This window comes from Drosophila pseudoobscura, chromosome X (assembly GCF_009870125.1).
Source record: "Drosophila pseudoobscura strain MV-25-SWS-2005 chromosome X, UCI_Dpse_MV25, whole genome shotgun sequence".
In the NCBI taxonomy this organism is placed as follows: domain Eukaryota; kingdom Metazoa; phylum Arthropoda; class Insecta; order Diptera; family Drosophilidae; genus Drosophila; species Drosophila pseudoobscura.
In genome coordinates, this window is record NC_046683.1 from 31,403,792 (window position 1) to 31,423,388 (window position 19,597).

The 19,597-nt window shown below is 45.6% G+C and overlaps 1 pseudogene; it reads left to right on the top strand.

Moving 5' to 3' along the window:
* Positions 1-246: 246 nt before the first annotated feature.
* On the top strand, positions 247-18,836 carry LOC26532431 (BTB/POZ domain-containing protein 7-like; annotated as a pseudogene).
* The last annotated feature ends 761 nt before the right edge of the window (positions 18,837-19,597 follow it).

Here is a 19,597-nt window from a genome sequence, read left to right on the forward strand (position 1 = left end):
CGAAGAAATTAATTTGCAGTGGCTACGCAGCGCCCGACGACACGCTCAATTTTCTGTCTCTGTCTCTGTCTCTCGCTGATTTTCTGTCTCTCTCGCACGCACTCTTTGTCGTGTCGTTCAATAATAGCGGCGTCTGCCGGAGGAGAGCCATACTGACTAAGTATCGGGTATATAGGTATAGTTGCGGTCTCCGCAGCAACTCAAAACGTTGCCCCTCGTTTTGTAATTTAATTGATGTATTGATAATTTGTAAACATTGATGAGTGCGTTGAACGTTCCTTTCACGTGCCCACGCGAATTGTATTAGACGAAATATTATACCGTTAACCTGGACATTATTGATTTGACACTGATTTTACGCGGTGTTGGATCGGGTACGTCGGCAGGATCACTAGGGGAAATGCATGCCTTAACCAACACAGGAAGAGTGCGTCCAACGACACTAGAGGAAGCTATGGAGCTTTACCAGATTGGTCGGTATTTAGAGATTGATATTTTGGCGCAAGGCTGTGAGGATTTAATACTCGATGTCCCTTGGTACTTTACCAACAATCTGAAAGTGGGGTTGCCAACCCCATGGCTCCGCGTGGGTGTTTAGACAAGCATGTCAGTACCTACGAGAAGAATTTACCGTTATTAGCACCTCACCTGTCCTGCACCAACTAGATAAAAAGCAACTATTACATGTTCTGCAGAGTAATTTTTTACAAGTTTCTGAGCTAGAGATTCTGCAGGCTGTTCTTAAATGGGGAGAACAGGAGCTCATTCGCCGTATGGATCGTGAACCAAGCTTGTTGTCATACACAGCTCACTCAGTTGCTCGCGAGGGCGTAAAAAAACGTGATTTGAGTGATGTAGAGCTGCGAGACATCATCGCAGAATTATTGCCTTTAGTGCGCATAGACCATGTTTTACCACCACATAGTGAGATACTCGGCCAAGCAATTCGTCGCTTGTCAGCACGCCACCTTCACATATGATTGGAGATGAACGAGAAAATTTACGTATCAATGCCTGGATACGTAGTGGTAGTAATCAGGGACTCTTTGTAAGACCACGTCTCATTATGCCGTATTTTGAGGAAGTAAAGGCCTTGTTGAAGGATCGATTATCTTCATCTCACCACCAGGTGGAACTAATGCGTATGCGTAGGTCGCGACACCCGCCAGATATTCCTGATACCTTGAATATGGTGTCCCACATGAATGCAGCGGCTAATAATGGACTTTGTAGTGCTGTTAATCGTGGTGCTATTCATGAAAATATTGACATGATGGTAGGGTCGGCTGTTATACCAGCACCGGATAACCAAACTTTATTGGCAATGCGTAAACGCGAAAATAAACTTCGCCAGTTACCTATGTGCCAGCGTCGTTGCTACTGCCACTTTCATCAAAACATGAAATTGAACGACAAATTCGGCTTCGGGTCGTGAGAGAATTATCTGATATTCTGGAAAGCTCACACCAATCCAGCTAGAAAAGTGATGATGTTCACAAAGAAAATCCGGGTGGAGTTGCGTCCACTACTCAAGGCGAGGACAATTTGCTTGAAGATGAAGATCAAAGCCCACCGCCATCACCAGCGGCTACTGGCTCAGTTCCGGGAAACACAACCGTTGGATCTTCTTTTTTATCGTCCTCGTCAATGGGATCGTCAGCATCATCAATCTGTGGCACCGATGGAGTACACCCCTATTATAGCCGAAATCTCACTTTTCCGCGTCACCAATCAAATGGTCTTTTTGGTGTAGCCATTATTTTAGCAACCAACTCTGGTCCTGCGCTTCAGTGTAGCTATGCACGTATTTCCGCGTCAGCGCGTCCACGAAATGAACTGCCGGCGTTAATAACTGAAGGGGACTTTCGATTTCCGCATGGAAATAGCTTGGGCTTGGATATTAGTGTTGAGAACGGCGCATGTGCTTTGGACTCTGGAAATAGTCATCTTTCAGATATGATGCCGGATGTGGCCATGGCCACCGCATCGTTAGGTCAGCTTCATTTGTCGAATAGTACTGGAAATACTAGCGGCCGTAGCGTCGGCAGCAATAACGACATGCCGGAAAGTTTGCAATTAGATTTGGGGGATGGTCCAAGCCCTCGCGTAGTTAGAAACGTTCCAAGTGCACTGACCTTGCAAAGTATACACGTAAGTATTTCCTTCTCGGTATTTATCCTAAAATAAACATTTTCCATTAATTTTAGCACGCTCTGCCACAAAGCAACTATCACCTCTTCGTGCAGCGCTCTAGTTCGCCATTTGATATGATGCGTCATGGACAGTTATCGCCCACATAACACCCTCGAAATCCTGGGTCATTTAACTCTGGACCACCCAGGTTTTTATAGAGGTTGCAAGTGGGCCCAGATCCGGGGCACTTTATTTTGGCATGCCTTTCCGAACATAAATTAAACTAAAAATGTAATTTAACATTCTAGATAAATAAAATAAACTATTAAATAAAGCTTAGGAAATTTTTCTCTTCGGCAAGGGCTTAAAATTAGATAGTATGTATAATGTTAAAAATACTTAAGTATGTATATTATCTCTGGTATTTGCGAAGAAAAAACCAGTGTGGAGATAATGGTTTTTATCCCCAATCGGCCGACTAATTATTTCAATTAATTAAAACTCGGCGCAGAAATAAAATTGCGATATGTTCTTTAATGCGTGACATCCAAATTGCAAGTGTGGCTTGCCTGCCCTTTACATTGCCGCTCCGATCGCTAAGCGCAGCTTCGCTCGGCCGACGTCGGTAGGCAGACGCAAAGCGGAGATAGCGAAGAGCGAGCTGGCAGAGAGCGTTTAGCAGGGCAAGCAAGCGCAAAGCTTTAACAAACAAATGAGTGACATAGACATAAGTAACAAACAAAATAAGCGGCTGAGGGCCAAGAATTAGGTGCTATTTGGCAAGCAGCTAATCGGCTGGGTTCTGCTCCGAACATTCACCCCCCGTTGGAAGGCAAAGGCTTTCAACAGATCCATCCTGAAGGGGCAGAACCGCTATTTTTCCAACGGCCCTCTTGAAGATGCTTGCTTGGGCGCAGCTGGCGACTACGCTGGGATGCTCGTCGAACGCAGCAATCGGCGCTTCTTTACGAAGGCGGCTTGTCGTGATTACGTCTTGATCATCGGGAACCTCTGTAATTGCATAGAATGGCAGGAAATTTGGCAATGTAGAAATTGTTGAAAGTTGAATTTCATTTAGCGTGGATATGCAGGTTTTTAATATATCGAAAAGTTCGCGCTGCAGTTCCTGATTCTCCGATCGCAGTTTTTCCACTTGCACCTGGCACTCGAGCAGCTGCTTCCTGCATTGCTGCTCTAAGTTTTGGTACTCCAGCGTTGTGGCCCGAAAATCGTCATTAGAGATGGAGGAGGAATTTTCAAAAGCGGCTAAAACTGCACGCTTATTCTCCGAGCTATCAATGCTTCCTGACACTATCCAACCAAGTTTTGTCTCTTGCAATGTTGGCAATTGGTCTGATAGTCGAATCTGTCCGACGCACATTAAATCGAAGAACAAACCACCACCTATCAACAGATCGATACGTTGGGGCTTGGAGAAATTAGGATCAGCTAGTTTTAGATTATTCGGCATGGGCCAATCCTTTGCGTCTAGGCCGAAGTTAGGCTGCATTTCCGTAATTGAATTGGTGACAATTGCAGCGAAGGAAGCTCGATAGCTTGCGTCCTGGGATTGTACAACTATATGTACAGACTTGCTCGAAGGTAGAATGGAATCTCCGATTCCAGAGATGTGAACATGAGACGAGCGATGATCCAACTGCAACTGATCAGCAAGTCTTGATGTTACAAAGTTTGCCTGTGATGCAGAATCCAAAATGGCACGACATGGGATAAGTGCTCCATAACGATCTGTTACATGGACGAGGGCAGTAGGTAGCAACACGTTCTGGCTAGGCTGAGATTTCTGGATCGAGGGGGGAGGGCTAGAACACCCGCTTGCTAGAAGCACAGTCGCGGCCTCTTGCTGGATCGATTCCTCGGCCGGTGAAGAGGAAGATGAAGCACCAGTTCCCGATGGAATGTGGAGTAGCGTGTGATGTTTGGCCTGGCAATGCCTGCAAAGTCCTGACCTGCACCTCTGCAATTCATGGCCTTTGTTGAGGCAATTCAAACACAAGCGGCTCTTCTTTGCTTCTTTGTATCTTGCAAACGCAGAGAGATTCAGGAATGCCTGACATCTAGATATGTAATGCTCGGAGGAATTGCAATGGTTACATATGGGTTTAGGATGGTCGTTACTGGAGGTGATAAGGGTGACAGGTTTGTCTTCTCCCACCTGTTGACTAGGACTTGTTGCCATGGCTGATCCCAAATTCTCCAGCATCCGACATCTCGCTTCCAAAAATGAGGCCATGCTTGACCACCGAGGCAATCCTGACGTCGGCAAGTTCTCCTCCCATTTCTCCTTTGTTTTGTGGTCCAGTTTCGTGCCTATGATGAAGATCAGCAACCCATCCGAAATCTCCTGCGGGGTCGCCAAGGTCTGAAGTGCACGCAAGTGCGAATTGATTTTGTCGCTGAGCGCGCGCAAGCCGATAGCTGAGCCCTTCTCCACCCCTTGCAGCCCGAAAATAGCCTTGACGTGTGCCTGAAAATGTAGCAGTTTATTATCGAATCGCAACATTAGCAAATTCAACGCCTTGTCGTAATTCTCCTCAGAAAGTTCCAAGGAACGAATCGTATCCAGCGCAGCACCATTTAGACATCCACGAAGATATTGGAATTTTTCGATGATTGGGATACGATGGTCTTTGTGCACCATTGTCGAGAACATCGAGTGGAATTCTGGCCAATCCATGTAGTTCCCACCGAATCGCGGAAGCTGCAACTCGGGCATTCGAGAACGGCCTATACTATTATAGGCGAACAACGACGAATTCCCCTCGAGAGTATGCCGAGCTGTTGAATTGGCAACATTTACCGTGCGAGCAGCCATCAACTCCCGCGACAGCCTGGACCTAACCTTGACATAAACATTCGCAAAGTCCAGCCGGGCATCATGGGCTAACTGCAGGAAATCCAACCTTTCAAGGCTCGTTTGAGCGGCATCGAAATCCGCATTCATTCGCTCGATTTGCTCTAAGCGAGCTTGAAGTTCTGCCTCATCTAACTCGGCAAGCTCGTCCTTGGTGAGAAAGCGATCCATGGCCTTTAGTTGGCGCGCGACGGACTCGGCCTTGTGCTTGTAGAAATCAACATCACTCGGCATTGCTGCGTTCGCGACATTGGTAGGCTCAGGTGCTGCCATGTTGAGGTTTTAAAAGAGTCACTCAGCACGACCGAAAAAAACACCCTGTATACGTATAAACGTGCGAACCGAAAACAAAGGGATTACAGCTAATGCCTTTAGCTGTGCGGCTGTGCGAGCTGTCCGATTCCGCTTTGTACTCCGCTTGTGTGTATTAGTGAGTTCGCTGCACTGCACTGACCGAATTGTCGCGACAGAGAAATTAATAGCCAGCAATGCGTGTATGTAGGTGTATGTAAGTATGTTTTAGCACCGAATTGTGCTTAACCGCCGAAAATTTGTTAAGGCTAACGAATGTCGATCGCGAATGATAATTAATTGACACTGCAACTCAGAGATCACGTCGGGGTCACCAAATTTTATGTGGAGATAATGGTTTTTATCCCCAATCGGCCGACTAATTATTTCAATTAAATAAAACTCGGCGCAGAAATAAAATTGCGATATGTTCTTTAATGCGTGACATCCAAATTGCAAGTGTGGCTTGCCTGCCCTTTACATTGCCGCTCCGATCGCTAAGCGCAGCTTCGCTCGGCCGACGTCGGTAGGCAGACGCAAAGCGGAGATAGCGAAGAGCGAGCTGGCAGAGAGCGTTTAGCAGGGCAAGCAAGCGCAAAGCTTTAACAAACAAATGAGTGACATAGACATAAGTAACAAACAAAATAAGCGGCTGAGGGCCAAGAATTAGGTGCTATTTGGTAAGCAGCTAATCGGCTGGGTTCTGCTCCGAACAACCAGTTTAAGTAATTTGTTTATTACATCTGCAACCCTTTTGCCCCTTTGTTACTCGTTGATCCTAGTAGTTGGCAGATTACAACACACAATAAATTGACCTTCCTTGCCAAATCCAACCCATCATAAACTAAAGTCGTCGAATGCTTTACCCGTTTAATCTGTCGAAATGTATAAATTAACTAGACTCAAGATACCTTTTGGTCATATGGTCATATATTTCAGATGTTTTAGATTTTATATAGAAAGATATCTCTCTAGTGAAAGGGAGGTACTGAAGTAGTGTATCTTTCAGCGTCTGGCTCGAATTGGGAGTGTGAGATCGCTCCCCTGCGGTTGGCCGAGGTTTTTTCGTTCTATCAAGTTCCACCAATAGACTGAGCAAGACAAACAAAAATGTATGGGACCATATAGTCTGGAAGTGCCAGCTGAAGTTATATACATATGTATATTCATAAATGCAGGTTTCAAGCCGACGCCGTCTCGTAGCGCAGAAGGGGAGCGGCGCTCAATCAGCATGGCCAATCCGAGATAGGGGTGGGCGAAGCCAAGAAGCTGCAGATGCAGCACGCCAGAGATTTCTACTTTCACCCAATAAGCGCAGAGAAGGACCATTAGAAGCCGTTGCAAGGCGTGGCAAGGCGAATGGGACATGAATTGTAACCTGGAAAAAAAACAGCTAACTATCATAGCCTAACAAACCTTATACTATATTTAATCTAGTCTTTAGTCTTTAGTCATATATATATATATATATTATATATATATATATATATTAGTCATTATATATATTCATGATCACCATCAATAGCCGAGTCGATTGAGCCCTGTCTGTCTGTCCGTCCCTATTAGCGCCTAGTGCTCAAAGACTATAAGAGCTAGAGCAACGACATTTATATCTAGACTTCTGTGATATGTCACTGTTACAAGCCCTCACAAAATTTGTCAAAATTTCGCCACACCGCCTTCCGCCCCCGCAAAGGACGAAAATGTGGCATCCACAATATTGAAGAAACGAGATCGGATCATTTTTGTAGGCAAAAGGAAGAAATTAATTTGCAGTGGCTACGCAGCGCCCGACGACACGCTCAGACTGATTTTCTGTCTCTCTCGCACGCACTCTTTGTCGTGTCGTTCAATAATAGCGGCGTCTGCCGGAGGAGAGCCATACTGACTAAGTATCGGGTATATAGGTATAGTTGCGGTCTCCGCAGCAACTCAAAACGTTGCCCCTCGTTTTGTAATTTAATTGATGTATTGATAATTTGTAAACATTGATGAGTGCGTTGAACGTTCCTTTCACGTGCCCACGCGAATTGTATTAGACGAAATATTATACCGTTAACCTGGACATTATTGATTTGACACTGATTTTACACGGTGTTGGATCGGGTACGTCGGCAGGATCACTAGGGGAAATGCATGCCTTAACCAACACAGGAAGAGTGCGTCCAACGACACTAGAGGAAGCTATGGAGCTTTACCAGATTGGTCGGTATTTAGAGATTGATATTTTGGCGCAAGGCTGTGAGGATTTAATACTCGATGTCCCTTGGTACTTTACCAACAATTTGAAAGTGGGGTTGCCAACCCCATGGCTCCGCGTGTGTGTTTAGACAAGCATGTCAGTACCTACGAGAAGAATTTACCGTTATTAGCACCTCACCTGTCCTGCAGCAACTAGATAAAAAGCAACTATTACATGTTCTGAAGAGTAATTTTTTACAAGCTTCTGAGCTAGAGATTCTGCAGGCTGTTCTTAAATGGGGAGAACAGGAGCTCATTCGCCGTATGGAAGACCGTGAACCAAACTTGTTGTCACACACAGCTCACTCAGTTGCTCGCGAGGGCGTAAAAAACGTGATTTGAGTGATGTAGAGCTGCGAGACATCATCGCAGAATTATTGCCTTTAGTGCGCATAGATGTAACGTGTCACCTACGCACGTCTGTGTATATAAATCCTGCCAGGCTAGCTGTTATTCAGCGAAGGGGAGCACACGCTTTGGGTTTCCGGCCTCTGCTCGTCGGCTATTGGAGTGATGTTCTTGCCCCCTCTCCTGCTGGTGGCCTATACGCATTATACCGCGAATGAAGTAGCGTGTCACGACGAAAATGCTTAACCGGGAGACACTGTTTATCCCTGGATAGAATTGTGGATGTGTGCTGGAAAGGTATCTCAACTCCGCCTCTGGTGTTGTCGAGGTCGTGTCGCCCACCCTACCATGGCCATTCCAAACCGTTCGATTTAATGACGGAATGGCCCCTTTGTCCGGGGCGTTCTACATGGGGAATTTGCCAGCGAAAGCAAAACGGTAGATTAATACATTATAAAGTTTATTCACTTACTGGCTAAAACAATAATATTACCCGCAAATACCATAATATAATCACCCACATTAAAAGAGTAGCTAAATGAAATATATGTATAAAATTCCTACAAATACTTGGCTATGTGTAATACAAACGATATACTAAATAAGTCCGAAATGGACAAACTAACTTGCTTGCTGACTCCGTAATGTTAAGAAGCCAATTCGAGTGGGCACTTCTCCCTCCCGCTCACCGACCGGCCCTAATTCCCTTGTTTCAAGTTTTACATTATTAATAACAGAATTTAAGTCCACTCATACCTTTTCTCCAGTTTATGGCTCCATCGGCGAAAGCGCTTTCCTCGATGAATACCTAAAGCTGCTGTGGTGGAAGAAACACTTAAAATGGCACAAGGTAGGGGGAAATCATAATTGCAGATCGGCGAGAGTCACGAGAAGCCACTACCGGAATCAAATCTAATTCTCTCCTAATTAACTCCGCACCAAGATCAAAATTAATTACACATTTACGAACATGAATACAATTACTCCGTCAATCCGTTGCTTCCTCTTTTTTTTCCTATTCTCTTTCTCCCGACTGTTATCTATGTTTCCTTTCCACCTCCTGGGCGAAAGGGAACATCACAAATTCTTTCCCCTGCTTCTGCAGGTGAAGGGTACGCGAAAGCAAAGAAAAGGCCAAACGGCCAATCTCCGACGGTGCTAGATTAACACTTTCTCTCCGCCGATCTGCTCGCGACCAAGGGACGGGCCCTCCTTATCTGTCGCGTCGCGCTCGACTACTAAAGTGCCGACGCCAACGCCTCGGGAAGCTAGCCGCTTGGGGGGACCGAGCGTTGCCCAAATGTCTTCTCCCTCTGCTTCCACGCTCTTTTCTCCGATGGCTGAGCGCTTTCCAGACAGTCCCAAAAGTTTAAACCCCACTTTGTTAGGCTTGCGGCTGCTGTTGTCTGCTGGCTGGCTTCCTTGGACGATCGAATCCGCACTGATTACCTCGATTTACTAAGCGCCAAGACTACAAATGGGACAACTCTTTATTCTCCTTTAGCCCTTCTCTTCTCCTCCGCAGCACTTACCCCAACCGGACTCAGCGCTATACGGCTTCTGACGACTGAATAGCCCACTCGCCTTCAACCAAGAATCTCGCAGTCGAATCTTGGATTTAGCTATTTAGATTCCCTAGAGTTTTTCTCTTCACTAAATTCTTGGTTTTTCCCTTCCGTCGGACCGATACGCAACCGACTCAATTGACTTTCACGAGGGAATAGCCGATAGGGACGCCAACGTTCTGGCGGCAAATCCTCTAACAGGTCCCTGGATGCATTTTCAACAGAGATAGCCTGACGTTTTGACCTGTTACCGTCTTTTTGGTCCTCCCTTGACCTGTCGTTCGCCTGCCACTCTGAGCGTTAGATGGCGCCACAAAAAACTCAGCATTCCCTGCTACAAGCGCTACAAAAGCCCCCCCGAAAGATCAGGCTTGGGGGTCACACTCCCAAGAATGATAACAGGACAGCTTGAAGCAGTTGGCTTACTGACGAAGATCTTTCGCGTGAAACCGTCCTACGTAACGACCCTGCAAATCCTCATAGTAGGCCTGTCCTATCTTCTTTTTGACCCTGGCCTTCAGAAAGGCCGGACCCAACTTCGCGCTGTACCCTGACTGAAAATTGCTCTGCCTGAAATTTCTTCGGAACACCTCCTGGCCGACATTGTAGGATATGTCTCTAGACCGTAAGTTATACTGCCGTTCATTCTTATCATTCTGTTTTTTCATGACTTCTAGAGCCTTGCTTCGAACCAAGTCTAATGAATCCTCCCGCGAGAAAACTGCTGACCTGTCATCCATCACCCGCAATGCTCTCAGAAGCTTGTATGTTGCCCCGGAAGTGATGAAATGCTGTCCGAACACCATATAATAAGGAGTTGCATTCAGACTTGCATGCACCACCGAACGCAATGCGCAGCAAATGCTGCTGAGGTGCTCGTCAGAGTCCTTCTGATCCTCGCGCACGTAAGATCGGATTGCTGCAATCACCGAGCGATTTACACGTTCGGAAGCATTAGCTTGGGGTGCGTACAGGGCCGTGAGAGTGTGCGAAACTTTATATTCCCGGAGTAGCTTTTGGAATGCCTCAGACTTAAATTGTGTGCCATTGTCGGATACTATTGTCTCCGGAACCCCGAAAGCATGAAAAAGATCCTGCTGCATGTATTTGACTACCACGTCCGCGGTCAACTTCTTCACTGCCTTAAGAAACACATATTTAGAATAGTGATCGAGGACGATAAAGATGCCTATATGTCCACTTCTTGAACGTGGATATGGCCCCAGGAAATCTACATATAATTTCTGGAAGAAACGTTGTGACTCGGGCGCAATTCCAATCTTCGGTCTCTGGATTGTATTGGGGGCCTTGGTAGTCTTGCAGACATCACAAGCCTGGATATACTTCTTCACATCGGCAACCAAACCAGGCCAGTAATAATACCGCCGTATCCTTTCTAGGGTTTTGTGAATGCCTCCATGGGAAGCCAGTGGATCGTCGTGCGCGTTACGCAAAACGTCAACCACTAACCCTTGAGGAATCCAGAGTTTCCAAATGAACACATCATGTAGCACCTCTCCTGTTGCGTGATCTGACCTACGATACAACAAGTTATCTACAATTTTGAGATCTGGCAACTTATCAATATTGGCCCTAACCCTTTCTACGATCTCCACGTAATCTTCTGCCTTGAATTCTGGCGATTCCAAATCCGAAAGTGCATCCGGAACCACATTAAGCCTGCCGCTACGATGTTCGATTTTAAACGAGAAACTCTGCAGCTTTAATGCCCATCGGGCTAGACGTGAGTGTAAGTCAGCTTGTGACATGAGCCATTTTAAAGAGGCATGACAGTGATCACAGTAAAGTGATCATGCCCCTCGATGTAAGCTCTGAACCTATTTATGCAAACTATTGCGGCCAGACATTCTTGTTCGGTGACCGAATTATTTTGGGCTTTGTTGAGTTTTTTCGATACAAACGCAATCGGATATTCGTATATACACCAGCACTCCCCCAACGCCTGTCTTGCTAGCGTCGCAGTGAACATGGAATGGTTTGCTAAAATCAGGACTACGCAAAACTGGCGCTGAGCAAAGCATCTCCTTCAACTTTTCAAAGGCCTGCTGACCCTCTGCAGTCATTGAAAATTTCTGTCTGGGTTTGAGCAAGTCCGTGAGAGGCGCGGCTACCGATGCGAAGTTGCTAATAAACTTCCTGTACCAGCCTACCATACCTAGGAAACGACGCAGCGACTTTAAGGATTTTGGCAAAGGAAAATCGGACATGGCCGAAATCTTATCCGGATCTGTACGAATCACCCCTTCGCCTACGATTTGCCCCAAATACCGCACTGACTTCATGCAAAACTTGCTTTTCTCCACATTCAGCGTTAACCCTTTACTCAACACCCTCCGATGTGACTCAAAACTGTCCGACACAATCAAGAGGTCGCCCAGGTACACAAAAACTTCATTTCTTAAACTGGCCGGAATTACCTTGTCCATCAGCCTTGTCATGGTCTGCGAAGCATTAGTGAGACCAAAAGGCATTACCTTATACTGGTAGAGAGGTTTCCCCGGAACCGCGAACGCTGTTTTATCGCGTGAGCTCTGCTCTAAGGGAACTTGCCAATAGGCATCCTTAAGATCCAGGCTCGAAATAAACAACGCCTTAGGAAGACGTCCTAGAATCCCATCAATTTGTGGTAACGGATACGCGTCCTTTTTGGTCACCGCGTTAACTTTCCTACTATCTAAACATAGCCTCACCTTTCCTGGCTTCTGCACCAATACTACCGGTGATGACCACGCACTACCGGATTCCTCTATCACCCCTAAGCTGAGCATCCGATCTATCTCCGCATATGGTCGCTTTGAACTGATCCATTTGCCCTCGGCTGAGGTTCTGCGGCTCATGTACTATCTCTGCCAGCGACATGCTTGGTGGTAATAAATCGAAACTTGACCAAAAATCGATCCCTAAATACAAGTCCTGGCTGAGCGATGGAATAATGTGCAGCTCAAGGTCCTTCACTGCACCCTTATACTGCACCGGTGTCCGCAGTCGTCCCACTACCTCTTGCCTCCGTCCATCCGCAGTGGAAGCATTTACAACTCCTCTCTTAAAAGGAATTCGGCTTTGGATTACGCGTTCTGCTAACTTTCCGCCTATAACACTCATAGCTCCGGTGTCCAATAGACCAAGGACCGTTTGATCCAACAGGTGAACTTCCGCATATGGACGCTTGTCCTTCTGCTTGTAACGAATGCAATTTATCGCTTTCGCCGCCTGCCGGAACGCTCTCATCCTTCTTGCACTCCTTGTGAGGGACTTATTACTGGGTTGGTCGTTGGTGAAAAGCGAATGGGATCTGGCATGGACTAGTTGTGGCCAGACTAAAGCTTGGTGTATGTCGGATTCTGATTTCTCAGACGGAAGCTGGGCGGTAGTTTTAAGTATCCCTACTGGGATTTCGCCTCTGCACTCGACTGCTTGCGCTGAACACTGACCGGCTGGCGAGGCTGGGTGTTCACTTTGCCGTTTTTTTGGCACTTGCTACACGACGGCTTATATTTATTAGGTTCTCCGCACCCAAAGCAAAAAATTTTCCTTTTGCTATTGCAATCGTGGTAGCGATGCCCCTCCTTTCGGCAATTCCAGCAAATCAGTGCCACGGCTGCCACCTCATCCTCTTCTTCTACATCCGAGAATTCGGAGGCCTCCCCTAATTGGGCTTCCCCTACCAATTCCGCAACCTGTTTCCGGAAAGGAATCAATTTCTGGTACCCATGACTCCGCCTAACGTCGTCGAGAAAACCCTCCCTTCTACGACAGACTTCTCTCAAACGTTCTACGGAGTCGATTTGGACATTCAGGAGCTCATGTCTAATTTCAGGTCGCAAATTGCGCCGTAAAGTTTCCACAATCGCTTTCTCTGACATGGGAGTTTCCATCGAATCGAAGTTTTCTTTTTCTTTTTGCTTTCTGTCCCTTATCGCTTCTCTGATATCCACGTCGGTTCGAGAATCCCTAAACTGCTTTCTTAGGGCTTAGCATAACCGGTCCCATCTCATCGATCCGGAAGTCTTGTGGTAACGCCAATAAAAATCTCTGGCCTTTCCGTCAAAAAGCAGACTGGCGTTACTGCAAAGAACTGGAAAATTTCTTTCGAGAGTCTGATGCGTCAAAGCCTCTACCCTATAGAGAAAGTTATCAATGCTCAATCCTTCTTGGGTCCCATTAAAACGTAATTTCCAACTATTGAGGATATGGAGGAACTTTGTCCGGTCGCTGACTCAGATCTGAGACTGCACTGCTTGGACGGTCGTAGCTCGGAAACTGTGGTGAATACTGACTATTCAGTCCCTGTCGGAATGCTTTCCCCACTTCTCTGTCCCTATTTTGTTGGACCGGATTATCCGCTTCCCCACGTCTATTCCCTTGAGGAATACTATTGCCAGTCTCTTGGAAATGTGCTGCTATGCTGGACTGAATGATTTGAGCCATTTTGTCCGTGAGCTGGGCTACCACCTCGTTTTGCATCGTGCTGATGGCCTGTGTAACCATGCTACTAACTCTTTCAGCGGTTATGGCTGCTGCCTCGTTTTGCTTGGCCTGGGACCTGGTATTATGAGGAGTACTTCTATCGACGCATAGCGTCTTGCATGTGGGACAGGTAGTATGGGTCTTGACATGTGACTCAATACAAGTTTTGTGAAACTCGTGACTGCACTTTGTTTTTAATGTAGGAGCCGAAGCCAAAGTTTTCCCACACAACTGGCATTTTGGCGCCGGAGCCGGTTCAGGCTCGTTATCGGGGTTCTCCATTGTAAAAAGAAATAAATCAAACTTAATTCCTAACTGTCCTGACAAAAATATGTCCCACAAAAACTACACGACAAAACATAAACACTTACTTATCAAACGCAGACAAAACCAAAGTTAAGAATGTGTTAATAGTAAAACTAAATTAAATATTCTAGTTAAAAGTCAGATAACTTATGCCAGCAAACCTAAGATGACTTAAAAATTCAAAATAATAGGTAATTTTACGTGAACTCAAATTACAAAGAGAACTGATTCCTCGTGTTATAATTCCTAGCTTTCTACGTTGCCAACTTAGGGTCAATGGCCCAGCAAACGCCACAGCTGTTCTCAAGTCTCGCTTCCCTTGTACAGCGAGAGAGCTAGCAAATCAACAGCCCTACCAAATAACACACATGGAATGTAAACCACAAGAATAGAGCGCAAAGAATATGATACGATAAAATAAAGTCATAAAAATGTTTGCCTTACGCATAGCTAATCCCCATGCGAAACGGACCCTATGCTAATTGAGACCCCAATTCCTAAGCACAAAAGAAAATCAAAAGAAAAAAAAAACTTGTCGCTGTCTAATTAAAACCAACAACAACTGCATGCGCGAGCCGTGGCCAGCTGCTGCTTTGATTCGCGCCGCTGTTGTCCAAACACCTCGGCTCGGCACTCTACACTTGAAATGAGCATGCTGCTTCTGATTTCACTCGTGGCCAACGGAATTCTATAATCAAGATTAATCCGAGTATGTCCAACGCGCTAAAGCTCATCAGCAGCAACGGCTAAGCCTTCCGCACAGTCCTTCAGCCGTGGGCAGGGTTCCGTAAGTAAACGAGATTCCCTCTGCAGTCCTATGCGCCCGAAAGACCATGTTTAAGACTCCTGCCTCAGAAAAAGTAGGGTATTATTAAGATCGACGCACTTTTCGAAACGCTCCTCAGACGGGGCCGGATGAAAAGTCAAAACTTCTGCTTCCGTTTTCCGAATCGACTGACGAGCCCTCTACTTGGTGTTGAGAAAAGAAGGTATTCTTGAGCAATGACCACTTCCAGAGAAAAAATTTTGGTCAATGCCGTCTATGCTGAATCGGGAAGTTTTAAAAACAAAAAAAAGGATGTCACAGTGTTAATGGTGTCACACCTGAATTGGTGTGGCCCCACGTTGGGCGCCAATTTTTAGTTATAATACTATATCTATGATTCATAAATGTAACGTGTCACCTACACACGTCTGTGTATATAAATCCTGCCAGGCTAGCTGTTATTCAGCGAAGGGGAGCACACGCTTTGGGTTTCCGGCCTCTGCTCGTCGGCTATTGGAGTGATGTTCTTGCCCCCTCTCCTGCTGGTGGCCTATACGCATTATACCGCGAATGAAGTAGCGTGTCACGACGAAAATGCTTAACCGGGAGACACTGTTTATCCCTGGATAGAATTGTGGATGTGTGCTGGAAAGGTATCTCAACTCCGCCTCTGGTGTTGTCGAGGTCGTGTCGCCCACCCTACCATGGCCATTCCAAACCGTTCGATTTAATGACGGAATGGCCCCTTTGTCCGGGCGTTCTACATGGGGAATTTGCCAGCGAAAGCAAAACGGTAGATTAATACATTATAAAGTTTATTCACTTACTGGCTAAAACAATAATATTACCCGCAAATACCATAATATAATCACCCACATTAAAAGAGTAGCTAAATGAAATATATGTATAAAATTCCTACAAATACTTGGCTATGTGTAATACAAACGATATACTAAATAAGTCCGAAATGGACAAACTAACTTGCTTGCTGACTCCGTAATGTTAAGAAGCCAATTCGAGTGGGCACTTCTCCCTCCCGCTCACCGACCGGCCCTAATTCCCTTGTTTCAAGTTTTACTTTATTAATAACAGAATTTAAGTCCACTCATACCTTTTCTCCAGTTTATGGCTCCATCGGCGAAAGCGCTTTCCTCGATGAATACCTAAAGCTGCTGTGGTGGAAGAAACACTTAAAATGGCACAAGGTAGGGGGAAATCATAATTGCAGATCGGCGAGAGTCACGAGAAGCCACTACCGGAATCAAATCTAATTCTCTCCTAATTAACTCCGCACCGAGATCAAAATTAATTACACATTTACGAACATGAATACAATTACTCCGTCAATCCGTTGCTTCCTCTTTTTTTTTCCTATTCTCTTTCTCCCGACTGTTATCTATGTTTCCTTTCCACCTCCTGGGCGAAAGGGAACAGCACAAATTCTTTCCCCTGCTTCTGCAGGTGAAGGGTACGCGAAAGCAAAGAAAAGGCCAAACGGCCAATCTCCGACGGTGCTAGATTAACACTTTCTCTCGTCCGATCTGCTCGCGACCAAGGGACGGGCCCTCCTTATCTGTCGCGTCGCGCTCGACTACTAAAGTGCCGACGCCAACGCCTCGGGAAGCTAGCCGCTTGGGGGGACCGAGCGTTGCCCAAATGACTTCTCCCTCTGCTTCCACGCTCGTTTCTCCGATGGCTGAGCGCTTTCCAGACAGTCCCAAAAGTTTAAACGCCACTTTGTTAGGCTTGCGGCTGCTGTTGTCTGCTGGCTGGCTTCCTTGGACGATCGAATCCGCACTGATTACCTCGATTTACTAAGCGCCAAGACTACAAATGGGACAACTCTTTATTCTCCTTTAGCCCTTCTCTTCTCCTCCGCAGCACTTACCCCAACCGGACTCAGCGCTATACGGCTTCTGACGACTGAATAGCCCACTCGCCTTCAACCAAGAATCTCGCAGTCGAATCTTGGATTTAGCTATTTAGATTCCCTAGAGTTTTTCTCTTCACTAAATTCTTGGTTTTTCCCTTCCGTCGGACCGGACCAACGTTCTGGCGGCAAATCCTCTAACAGGTCCCTGGATGCATTTTCAACAGAGATAGCCTGACGTTTTGACCTTTTACCGTCTTTTTGGTTCTCCCTTGACCTGTCGTTCGCCTGCCACTCTGAGCGTTAGATGGCGCCACAAAAAACTCAGCATTCCCTGCTACAAGCGCTACATAGACCATGTTTTACCACCACATAGTGAGATACTCGGCCAAGCAATTCGTCGAGGTCTTGTCAGCACGCCACCTTCACATATGATTGGAGATGAACGAGAAAATTTACGTATCAATGCCTGGATACGTAGTGGTAGTAATCAGGGACTCTTTGTAAGACCACGTCTCTTTATGCCGTATTTTGAGGAAGTAAAGGCCTTGTTGAAGGATCGATTATCTTCATCTCACCACCAGGTGGAACTAATGCGTATGCGTAGGTCGCGACACCCGCCAGATATTCCTGATACCTTGAATATGGTGTCCCACATGAATGCAGCGGCTAATAATGGACTTTGTAGTGCTGTTAATCGTGGTGCTATTCATGAAAATATTGACATGATGGTAGGGTCGGCTGTTATACCAGCACCGGATAACCAAACTTTATTGGCAATGCGTAAACGCGAAAATAAACTTCGCCAGTTACCTATGTGCCAGCGTGCATTGCTACTGCCACTTTCATCAAAACATGAAATTGAACGACAAATTCGGCTTCGGGTCGTGAGAGAATTATCTGATATTCTGGAAAGCTCACACCAATCCAGCCAGAAAAGTGATGATGTTCACAAAGAAAATCCGGGTGGAGTTGCGTCCACTACTCAAGGCGAGGACAATTTGCTTGAAGATGAAGATCAAAGCCCACCGCCATCACCAGCGGCTACTGGCTCAGTTCCGGGAAACACAACCGTTGGATCTTCTTTTTTATCGTCCTCGTCAATGGGATCGTCAGCATCATCAATCTGTGGCACCGATGGAGTACACCCCTATTATAGCCGAAATCTCACTTTTCCGCGTCACCAATCAAATGGTCTTTTTGGTGTAACCAGTATTTTAGCAACCAACTCTGGTCCTGCGCTTCAGTGTAGCTATGCACGTATTTCAGCGTCAGCGCGTCCACGAAATGAACTGCCGACGTTAATAACTGAAGGGGACTTTCGATTTCCGCATGGAAATAGCTTGGGCTTGGATATTAGTGTTGAGAACGGCGCATGTGCTTTGAACTCTGGAAATAGTCATCTTTCAGATATGATAACGACATGCCAGAAAGTTTACAATTAGATTTGGGGGATGGTCCAAGCCCTCGCGTAGTTGGAAACGTTCCAAGTGCACTGACCTTGCGAAGTATACACGTAAGAATTTCCTTCTCGGTATTTATCCTAAAATAAAAATTTTCTATTAATTTTAGCACGCTCTGCCACAAAGCAACTATCACCGCTTCGTGCAGCGCTCTAGTTCGCCATTTGATATGATGCGTCATGGACAGTTATCGCCCAAACCCAGGTTTTTATAGATGTTGCAAGTGGGTCCAGATCCGGGGCACTTTATTTTGGCATGCCTTTCTGAACAAAAATTAAACTAAAAATGTAATTTAAAATTAAAATTAGATAGTATGTATAATGTTAAAAATACTTAAATATGTATATTATCTCTGGTATTTGCGAAGAAAAAACCAGTTTAAGTAATTTGTTTATTACATCTGCAACCCTTTTGCACCTTTGTTACTCGTTGACCCTAGTAGTTGGCAGATTACAACACACAATAAATTGACCTTCCTTGCCAAATCCAACCCATCATAAACTTAAGTCGTCGAATGCTTTACCCGTTTAATCTGTCGAAATGTATAAATTAACTAGACTCAAGATACCTCTTGGTCATATGGTCATATATTTCAGATGTTTTAGATTTTATATAGAAAGATATCTCTCTAGTGAAAGGGAGGTACTGAAGTAGTGTATCTTTCAGCGTCTGGCTCGAATTGGGAGTGTGAGATCGCTCCCCTGCGGTTGGCCGAGGTTTTTTCGTTCTATCAAGTTCCACCAATAGACTGAGCAAGACAAACAAAATAAATGTATGGGACCATATAGTCTGGAAGTGCCAGCTGAAGTTATATACATATGTATATTCATAAATGCAGGTTTCAAGCCGACGCCGTCTCGTAGCGCAGAAGGGGAGCGGCGCTCAATCAGCATGGCCAATCCGAGATAGGGGTGGGCGAAGCCAAGAAGCTGAAGATGCAGCACGCCAGAGATTTCTACTTTCACCCAATAAGCGCAGAGAAGGACCATTAGAAGCCGTTGCAAGGTGTGGCAAGGCGAATGGGACATGCACTGTAACCTGGAAAAAAATCATAGCTAACTATCATACCCTAACAAACCATATACTATATTAAAACTAGTCTTTAGTCTTCAACACATATGTAGCTATACCCCCAAACCATAATGGCCATAATTGGATAGCGAACCGACATTGTACATACATAAATCAGTCAAAAATTTCATAAAGCCCATAAACTTTATTATAAAAGTTATTATTATTAGGATTATATTT